Source organism: Schistocerca cancellata, chromosome 8 (genome assembly GCF_023864275.1).
Source record: "Schistocerca cancellata isolate TAMUIC-IGC-003103 chromosome 8, iqSchCanc2.1, whole genome shotgun sequence".
NCBI lineage: Eukaryota > Metazoa > Arthropoda > Insecta > Orthoptera > Acrididae > Schistocerca > Schistocerca cancellata.
The window spans coordinates 488351354-488362767 of NC_064633.1; the positions used below are offsets into that span (position 1 = coordinate 488351354).

The following is an 11414-nucleotide window of genomic DNA, read 5'->3' on the forward strand; positions in this document are numbered from 1 at the left end:
AGACCCAGGTGCAATACTTTCCCAGTACACTCACCTGGCACTTCTGATTACAGTTCTGTTACAGGCTTATCCTACCCCATCAGAGACCAGGCCACCTGCAAAAGCAGCCATGTCCTATACCAGCTCTGCTGCAATCATTGCAGAGCTTTTTGTGTTGGTGTGACTACCAACAAGCTGTTGACCAGGATGAATGATCACTGCCAAACTGTGGTGAAGAGCAAAGTTGACCACCCTGTGGCACAATATGCAGATGAGCATAACATGCTTGATTTGAATGGTTGCTTCACAATGTAGTGATGCAAGGGGCACCAAATTTGTTATAAAAGTCAGTACATTACCCAATGGACAGTATTTTTCAGTACAGGTATTTCATTAATTCCAAGCAAGTGTCAGTTCGTGATGTCAACGTCTAGATACAAGTTGACTGTAATCTGAATCCATTTTAGCAAACTAATAATTTCTCTTAGGCGATAAAATTTTAATACAAGTTCTTGAAGTTTATTCAGAATTGGAAATGTTTAATTAGTAATTACATGCCATGATTTATTTGTTTAATAAAAAGGTGTTTTGAATTTTATATGCATAAAAAAGTGTGAATTTATGTGTGACTTTTACTCTGAGATGAGTTATCACTTAGAGTGCTAAAAGTGTGTGTGTACAGTTTGCTGACCTATGTGGTTAATTTTATTTTGTGATCTTGACCCAAATGGAGAGTAAATCCAGTTTCATTTAAACTTTACATGAGATAGACACATGACGTTATTACAAATGAGTCATTTAGCCATTAGGGAAAACTGAAACCTTCATGCTTGATTTGAAATACATTACATGCCAGTGCATGATAGAGGTGTCCAGTAAATAGCATACAATAGTTGTAAATGCATTTGGACTTAATGCACAAAGTTGGAAATGAATTTTGAGACAAGTGCTGATTTTGACAAAAAATGAACTGAAAGTTTATTCAAAATATCAAGGTCCAATTTTAATTCAGACGTGTATCACCTTGTTAATTACGTTGCCTAGCAACACTGTAAAGCAGCTTAATTAATTCATTAGAACAATTTGCGATGTAGTAAGGCCCATTACACACACAAAATGTTACATGAAGTTTGCTGACGGCATGAGAGTATTGAAACAGTAACAGCCCAGTTAGACTCACTTAAAACATGCATTCTCCAGATGAATTCGGAATTACACATGCATACAAAAATATGTAACTCGTCTATAAAAAATTGTAACTGCAAAAATAATTGCTTGATTCCATTTACTTCAAAGTGTAGAAGATCTGTAAATGAAGGGAACAATTTCCATGAAGGGAGCCTCAAGTAATTAACAAGATATGTAAATGCATTATTGTAATGATGTATTTGAGAAATTATACTCAAATAGTATCACAAATATGACCCATACTTGCTGTTCTGGAGTAACATACATTTATACACTCCTGGAAATTGAAATAAGAACACCGTGAATTCATTGTCCCAGGAAGAGGAAACTTTATTGACACATTCCTGGGGTCAGATACATCACATGATCACACTGACAGAACCACAGGCACATAGACACAGGCAACAGAGCATGCTCAATGTCGGCACTAATACAGTGTATATCCACCTTTCGCAGCAATGCAGGCTGCTATTCTCCCATGGAGACGATCGTAGAGATGCTGGATGTAGTCCTGTGGAATGGCTTGCCATGCCATTTCCACCTGGCACCTCAGTTGGACCAGTGTTCATGCTGGACGTGCAGACCACGTGAGACGACGCTTCATCCAGTCCCAAACATGCTCAATGGGGGACAGATCCGGAGATCTTGCTGGCCAGGGTAGTTGACTTACACCTTCTAGAGCACGTTGGGTGGCACGGGATACATGCGGACGTGCATTGTCCTGTTGGAACAGCAAGTTCCCTTGCCGGTCTAGGAATGGTAGAACGATGGGTTCGATGACGGTTTGGATGTACCGTGCACTATTCAGTGTCCCCTCGACGATCACCAGTGGTGTACGGCCAGTGTAGGAGATCGCTCCCCACACCATGATGCCGGGTGTTGGCCCTGTGTGCCTTGGTCATATGCAGACCTGATTGTGGCGCTCACCTGCACGGCGCCAAACACGCATACGACCATCATTGGCACCAAGGCAGAAGCGACTCTCATCGCTGAAGACGACACGTCTCCATTCGTCCCTCCATTCACGCCTGTCGCGACACCACTGGAGGCAGGCTGCACGATGTTGGGGCGTGAGCGGAAGACGGCCTAACGGTGTGTGGGACCGTAGCCCAGCTTCATGGAGACGGTTGCAAATGGGCCTCGCCGATACCCCAGGAGCAACAGTGTCCCTAATTTGCTGGGAAGTGGCAGTGCGGTCCCCTACGGCACTGCGTAGGATCCTACGGTCTTGGCGTGCATCTGTGCGTCGCTGCGGTCCGGTCCCAGGTCGACGGGCACGTGCACCTTCCGCCAACCACTGGCGACAACATCGATGTACTGTGGAGACCTCACGCCCCACGTGTTGAGCAATTCGGCGGTACGTCCACTTGGCCTCCCGCATGCCCACTATATGCCCTCGCTCAAAGTCCGTCAACTGCACATACGGTTCACGTCCACGCTGTCGCGGCATGCTACCAGTGTTAAAGACTGCGATGGAGCTCCGTATGCCACGGCAAACTGGCTGACACTGACGGCGGCGGTGCACAAATGCTGCGCAGCTAGCACCATTCGAGGGCCAACACCGCAGTTCCTGGTGTGTCCGCTGTGCTGTGCGTGTGATCATTGCTTGTACAGCCCTCTCGCAGTGTCCGGAGCAAGTATGGTGGGTCTGACACACCGGTGTCAATGTGTTCTTTTTTCCATTTCCAGGAGTGTATATGTATTTTCAGTTTTTATATATTAATTTTAATTGTTAGTTAATCAAAAAATGATCCTAAACCATGCTGAGTATTGTTCGGGGTTGTTTGGAATATATATATAGGGGTAGTTATATTGGCGTAGGGGGTCAGTACTTTGTGTGTATTTGGACGGAAAGCATGTAGCTTGTTGAGCATGATTCATTTCATTATTGTATGTATGTTACAACTTATTTCATATTTGTCAAGATGCTTTTATTTACTTTGAGGTCATAGTAAATATTCAGCTAACTTTATAGTTAAATCCTACAGTCACTGTTTTCCAGGAGTTGCGCTGCAACAGATCACCAGCAATGATCAGTACTTTAACTTAAATCGAAATTAATTCATAGTAATGTTTTAGTATGAGAGTGTTTTTCTTTCCATAAATGCCAATAAACTGGCAGTTTCAAAAGTTAAATTATTAACTATTGTGTAACTTCATTGATTGACCTACACCACTATGGAACTTGTTGTATCATGTCTCTTCATATGAGATCTCCAGAAGCTGGGATAAACAAGGAGGAGGAAAAGACTAAAAAAGAGGCATTGGTATAACAACTCAGATGCTCCCTTCCATCACCAGCTTTTCTGAACAGTGCAGGTGGGAGTTATACTTGCAACACATTCTCTGCTACTGAAATTATCCAGCCTCAACCTGTGATAACTTGTTGTTCACACACCCTCCACAAAACAGTTTCTGTTTCCACTGCCCAATCAACTCCTCCCCATTCATGTACCATCACTCTCATAGTGTGCTGCCCTCTACCAAAGTATCTGCCCATCACCCCCCTCCCCCCCCCCCCCCCCCCCCCCCCGCCCACCTCTCTGTCCAACAGAATCCCTACAACACTGTGTGTGGCAGTCTGCAGGCCTCCATCTAGTCCCTGCATGCTCCACCAGACAGCACTCTTCTCTATCCTCACCCCGCTATGCCTTCCCCGTCCCTACCCCCTCCAGACTGCTGCTTTCAGTTCATTGAGACAATTGCATTTTGCTGGAGATGATGGCCATGTGTGCATAAGGTGTACTGGCTTATGTGAATAAATATGTGTGTGTGTGTGTGTGTGTGTGTGTGTATTTCCTTTTCTGAAGAAGGCTTTAGCCGAAAGCTAAATTATATCAGTATTTTTGCTGTGCCTGTCTTCAACTAGATGTGTCGTCTTTATGATGAGTGGCAATCTATTATTTTAGTTGCAGGTTTCCTACAAGTATTTATACCACTTTCCTTCTGTCAAACATGTTTTTAGTCACAAATATATAAAATATATATATAAAACAAAGTCAACAAACATGTATTGCTTGCTTATTGTTGTTTACAAGCCAAACACAGAAATGCACACCAAAGATATGATTTGGTATTACAAAGATAATCATAAGAGGCAGTCAAATCAAAACTGAACACCCACCATAACACACTATTTGCATGACAGTTGGCTACATTTTTTTATGGTTCAATATTGTCATTCATGTGGTAGGGGAATGGCTTAGTGCTACATCAAAGGGCAAAAAGTTGTTAGGTTATGACCTTGATTGTTGATGGACTGGTCTACTCTGTTCATCCAGTTGTTCACATAGTGGCAAGCAAAGAAGAGTGGAGAAGTATGATTCATTTTGAGGTGGCTGACAGTACCGATGTACATAAAATTCATTGTTGCATGTCCACTATGTATGGTGAACACTGTGTGCTCTGGATGTGTGTGTGCAAAAGTGGAAGAGATTCTGCAAAGGGCACACATCACTACAAGACTATCTGTGCCCAGGACAGGCCATCAAGCCATTACTCCTGATGTGAAGGGAGGTAACCAAATGGTGGTGGTGGTGGTGGTGGTGGTGGTGCTGGTGATGGTGGGGTGGGGGGGGGGGGTTGGTAATGGGGTGGCAAAAGAAAGGGCATCCTTCCACCCCTTAAACTAACCTTGTCAAAACTGTTAACAACCATGCTGAACCTGCATCAATGCAGGACAAAGTCACCAAAAAAGAAGACGAAGCTGAGAATTTAACATGAAACTTAGCACTACAACACACAGGTGTACAGTGTATCAATCAAATAGTACCTTCAGTTTTAATACATAAGTGGCATAAAGTTAAACAAAATTAGTATCTAACACTCCAGAATGATACCACTACAAATTTAATTCTTGTAGCCTGAAGAGCCAAAGAAACTGGTACACATGCCACACAGAAGTGGCATGGACTCGACTAATGTCTGAAGTAGTGCTGGAGGGAAATGACACCATGAATCCTGCAGGACTGTCCAAATCCATAAGAGTACGAGGTGGTGGAGATCTCTTCTGAACAGCGTGTTGCAAGGCATTCCAGATATGCTCAAAATGTTCATGTCTGGGGAGTCTGGCGCCAGCTGAAGTGTTTAAACTCAGAAGAGTGTTCCTGGAGCCACTTTGTAGCAGTTTTGGTTCTTTTGGATGTCACATTGTCCTGCTGGAATTGCCCAAGTCCATCGGAATGCACAATGGACGTGAATGGATGCAGGTAATCAGACACGATGTATATGTACATGTCACCTGTCAGAGTCAAATCTAGACATATCACGGGTCCCATATCTATCCAACTGCACACTCCTTACACCATTACAGAGCCTCCACCAGCTTGAACAATCTCCTGCTGACATGCAGGGTCCATGGATTCATGAGGTTGTCTCCTTATCCACACACGTCCAACGCTCGATACAGTTTGAAATGAGACTCTGAGACTCACCCAATCAGGCAACATGTTTCCAGTCATCAACAATCCAATGTCAGTGTTGTTGGGTCCAGATGAGGCATAAAACGTTTTGCTGTGCAGTCATCAAGGATACACAAGCGGGCATTCAGCTCCGCATATCAATGATGTCTCGTTGAATGATTTGCACACTGACACTTTTTGATGGGCCAGCACTGAAATCTGCAGCAGTTTGTGGAAGGGTTGCACTTCTGTTATGTTGAATGATTCTCTTCAGTCGTTCTTGCAGGATCTTTTTCCGGCCAAAGCAGTGTCAGAGGTTTGATGTTGTACCAGATTCCTGATATTCACTTTACACTCGTGTGGGAAAATCCCCACTTCATCACTACCTCGGAGACGCTGTGTCCCATCATTCATGCACTGACTATAATGCCACATTCAGAATTGCTTAACTTTTGATTATTATAAACCCAAATGTAACCACTGATTTAACAAATTATCAATATGCCTGTCTTTATATGATACCACCTGACATAAGTCATCAATCTGCACCTAGCTACCAACTGATTTAAACCTCCACATCAAAAATCGTGGGTGGCATTGAATTTGACAACACCACTAAATTCAAAACTTTGCATGTAGCAACTGATCCACAAAAATCTATGACTGAATATGTGTATATATCTTTTTGTGTGAACTTGTTTGTATAATCAGTCAATACTGTGTGGAAGTATATGGAGAGATGTGACTGCTGAATTTGTTGTCGAACTACCAATGAATTATTTTTGCACTGTATAATACCTATAATATTTGGTCAAGAATTTGTTTTACTGTCATTCCTGTCTTGAGGGAAAGTGAGCTGGGTAGATGAAATTTCTAATGAAGTTATCTACCAGCTGAGCTACCCGAGCATGACTCATGACCTATCTTCACGACTTTACTTCCACCAATACCTCCTCTCTTACCTTCCAAACTTCGCAGAAGTTCTCCTGTGAAACTTCATTGTGGAAACATCCCCCAGGCTGTGGCTAAGCCATGTCTCTGCAATATCCGTTCTTCCAGTAGCGCTACTCCTGCAAGTTTCACAGGAGAACTTCTGTGAAGTTTGCAAGGTAGGAGACGAAGTGCTGGCAGAAGTAAAGTTGTGAAGATGGGTTGTGAGTCATGCTTGGGTAGCTCAGTTGGTAGAGCACTTGCCCGCAAAAGGCAAAGGTCCCGAGTTCGAGTCTCGGTCCAAGACACAGTTTTAGTCTGCCTGAAAGTTTCAAATCAGTGCACACTCCACTGCAGGGTGAAAATTTCACTCTGGGAATATCATTGTTAATTTATTTTGTGATGACATAGTGACACAATAATATCGGTTCCCTGTGCAGTAGAATGAACAATAATATCTGTCATGAGACATTATCTGTTGAACTTTTGACCAGTGTAGACCATGATGTAAATAAAGTAAGGATTTGCCTACCACACTCTGTGTACCATTTGTTATGTACGCACTCCCACTGATACCACATTTCCTACAGAGATGACACTGTATACCACACCGTATCATGGTTTTGTGCAAATCTGCCACACTGGCTCGGTACTTGACAGTGCTGCCACTGTTTGCCACATCATCTCACCATGTCGATGACAGCACTGAGGATATTTCACAAACAGAGTAACAATGTAATGTGAACAATATATGTGACTCCCCCTTCGCCTCTCCTGCTCCCCTCCTTCTCAGGTCTATGGTATGATCCTGCACAGTCCTTTTTTACAATTAATAAAAAGAGCATTATGATATACTGAATTATCTGAACAATTAAGTGTACAAGACGGCCAGGACCAGCATATGGAAATAACTTAAGGCATGTTTACATGATGATACTACTTTACAGAACCAAGTTTTGAAACTTTGCTACCAGCTGCAGTACATATGCAGCACTTGCTTGCACAAGTCGCTGATGAAACTGAACAGTTTTGTTCCACCTGGTTTTGTGGCAACACAAAACCAACATGTTAACATTTAGGCTGCCAGCAATATTTAAAACACAGCACGCAATAGCCTCTGTGTGTCTGGAAAAGATTAGGTGTGGTTGTGTCCAGAACTTGAAGAAATGCATTTCTATAATCAATTACAGGTGAAAGGTAACCTGACCTCTTTTTTTGCTTATTTCCATAATGATAATAATTTCTTGCTTGTGATTGTTTATTACTTAAGCACAACTACCACAACTGAGTAACAACTAACCACTTTGTCATAACATCAGCCTTATATAGTGTTTGGACTATACAGTTTTCAGTTTTATTATGATTAATGTTTTATGTCAGTTACAGTGAAAAAAGATTAATATAAATAAATTCACATGTGACATCAATATCAATACAAAATAAATAAATATTTTTGTTTAACTGTTTTGACAATTACAAAGCTTTTCTATGCCTAGTTTTGTAAAATAAATTCATTTTTAATCGCTCTTGCAGCATTTAAGTTGTAATTAAAAAAGAACAGTACTTCAACTCCTGATAATAGTGTTAACTCTAATTCTAACTTACTTTCAGTCTATGAACAAAAAGTTTTTCCAATATGTACTGAAGACTAGTAAACTGAAAACTGTTTATGCTATGAACAATCAATCACATTATTACATAGGTTTCTATTACATTATTTTCTTTAGTGGACTGACTATTATTCCTAGTGTTACTATACAATGATTAGTACAGGTTGAAAACTAAGACATGACCATACATATATGTTTACATAACTAAATTACAGTGTAGCAGGATGTTTGTTGAAGAAACGTATCATATACTACAATGTTGCATTACAACATATTAGTGACTTCTATAATCCTCACAAATAACTGCTGCTGTTTTGTACAATAGATAAAAAGTAATGTCTCTGCCTAACTACTACAAAGCAATCAGTGTATTTTGCTCAAAAATTATTTCCATCACAAAATAGTCAAAAAATTGTTGTAAGTATGTGACTAGACTTAAAACTTTTAATTCTGAAAGCATGTAAAAATTTGTGCATCTAAATCAAATATATCAATTACATTATTACTAGTTTTAATTTTGAGCCATCTGCAATTGGGTCAAACTGTTGTGAAGCTCACACAAAATTTTACCGCTCTCTAAAGAAAATTTCCTAAATCTTTGAAGTTTTTGTATCTTGAGCTCAAACTTTGCAGAACTTAGTTTGATTATACAGGATGGTCCATTGATAGTGACAGGGCCAAATATCTCAGGAAATAAGCATCAAAAGAAAAAACTACAAAGAACGAAACTCGTCTAGCTTGAAGGGAGAAACCAGATGGCACTATGGTTGGCCCGCTAGATGGCGCTGCCATAGGTCAAACAAATATCAACTGCATTTTTTTAAAAAATGGGAACCCCCATTTTGTATTACATATTTGTGTAGTATGTAAAGAAATATGAATGTTTTAGTTGGACCACTTTTTTCGCTTTGTGACAGATGGTGCTGTAATAGTCACAAACTTACGTAAGTACGTGGTATCACGTAACATTCCGCCAGTGCAGCCGGTATTTGCTTCGTGATACATTACTCATGTTAAAATGGACCATTTACCAATTGTGGAAAAGGTTGATATCGTTTTGATGTATGGCTATTGTGATCAAAATGCCCAACGGGCATGTGCTATGTATGCTGCTCGGTATTCTGGACGACATCATCCAAGTGTCCAGACCGTTCACCAGATAGTTATGTTATTTAAGGAAACAGGAAGTGTTCAGCCACATGTGAAATGTCAGCCACGACCTGCAACAATTGATGATGCCCAAGTAGGTGTTTTAGCTGCTGTCGTGGCTAATCCACACATTAGTATCAGACAAATTGCGCGAGAATCAGGAATCTCAAAAATGTTGGTGTTGAGAATGCTACATCAACATCGATTACACCCATACCATATTTCTATGCACCAGGAACTGCATGGTGACGACTTTGAACATCGTATACAGTTCTGCCACTGGGAACAAGAGAAATTACGGGACAATGACAAATTTTTTGCATGCCTTTTATTTAGCGACGAAGTGTCATTCACCAACAGCGGTAACGTAAACCAGCATAATATGCACTATTGGGCAATGGAAAATCCACAATGGCTGTGACAAGTGGAACATTAGTGACCTTGGCAGGTTAATGTATGGTGCAACATTATGAGAGGAAGGATAATTGGCCCCCATTTTATCGATGGCAATCTAAATGGTGCAATGTATACTGATTTCCTACATAATGTTCTACCAATGTTACTACAAGATGTTTCACTGCATGACAGAATGGCGATGTACTTCCAATGTGATGGATGTCCGGCACATAGCTCGCGTGTGGGTGAAGTGGTATTGAATAGCATATTTCATGATAGGTGGATTGGTCGTTGAAGCACCATACCATGGCTCGCACGTTCACCGGATCTGACATCCCCGGATTTCTTTCTGTGGGGAATGTAGAAGGATATTTGCTATCGTGATCCACTGACAATGCCTGACAACATGTGTCAGCACATTGTCAATGCATGTGCAAACATTATGGAAGGCGAACTACTCACTGTTGAGAGGAATATCGTTACACGTATTGCCAAATGCATTGAGGTTGACGGACATCATTTTGAGCATCTACTGCATTACTGTGGTATTTACAGGTAATCACGCTGTAACAGCATGCGTTCTCAGAAATGATAAGTTCACAAAGGTACATGTATCACATTGGATCAACTGAAATAAAATGTTCAAACACACCTACGTTACGTATTTTAATTTAAAAAACCTACCTGTTACCAACTGTTCATCTAAAATTGTGAGCCATATGTTTGTGACTATTACCACAAAGTGAGAAAATTGCTCCACCTAAAACATTCATATTTCTTTACGTACTACATGAATATGTAATAAAAAATGGGGGTTCCTATCATCATCATCATCATCATCATCATTTAAGACTGATTATGCCTTTCAGCATTCAGTCTGGAGCATAGCCCCCCTTATACAGTTCCTCCATGATCCCCTATTCAGTGCTAACATTGGTGCCTCTTCTGATGTTAAACCTATTACTTCAAAATCATTCTTAACTGAATCCAGGTACCTTCTCCTTGGTCTGCCCCGACTCCTCCTACCCTCTACTGCTGAATCCATGAGTCTCTTGGGTAACCTTGCTTCTCCCATGCGTGTAACATGACCCCACCATCTGAGCCTGTTTGCCCTGACTGCTACATCTATAGAGTTCATTCCCAGTTTTTCTTTGATTTCCTCATTGTGGACACCCTCCTGCCACTGTTCCCATCTACTAGTACCTGCAATCATCCTAGCTACTTTCATATCCGTAACCTCAACCTTGTTGATAAGGTAACCTGAATCCACCCAGCTTTCGCTCCCATACAACAAAGTTGGTCGAAAGATTGAATGGTGCACAGGTAACTTAGTCTTGGTACTGACTTCCTTCTTGCAGAAGAGAGTAGATCGTAGCTGAGCGCTCACTGCATTAGCTTTGCTACACCTCGCTTCCAGTTCTTTCACTATGTTGCCATCCTGTGAGAATATGCATCCTAAGTACTTGAAACCGTCCACCTGTTCTAACTTTGTTCCTCCTATTTGGCACTCAATCCATTTATATTTCTTTCCCACTGACATTACTTTCGTTTTGGAGATGCTAATCTTCATACCATAGTCCTTACATTTCTGATCTAGCTCTGAAATATTACTTTGCAAACTTTCAATCGAATCTGCCATCACAACTAAGTCATCCGCATATGCAAGACTGCTTATTTTTTGTTCACATATCTCAATCTCACTCAGCCAGTTTATTGTTTTCAACGTATGATCCATAAATAATATGAACAACAGTGGAGACAG

General features: G+C 41.1%; 1 non-coding gene across 1 annotated transcript; it reads left to right on the forward strand.

Annotated features, from left to right (window-relative positions):
* The first annotated feature begins 6730 nt into the window (after positions 1-6730).
* On the forward strand, positions 6731-6805 carry Trnal-caa (transfer RNA leucine (anticodon CAA)). The gene has a single exon. It is a non-coding gene; the product is annotated as a tRNA-Leu (tRNA).
* Positions 6806-11414: the final 4609 nt, after the last annotated feature.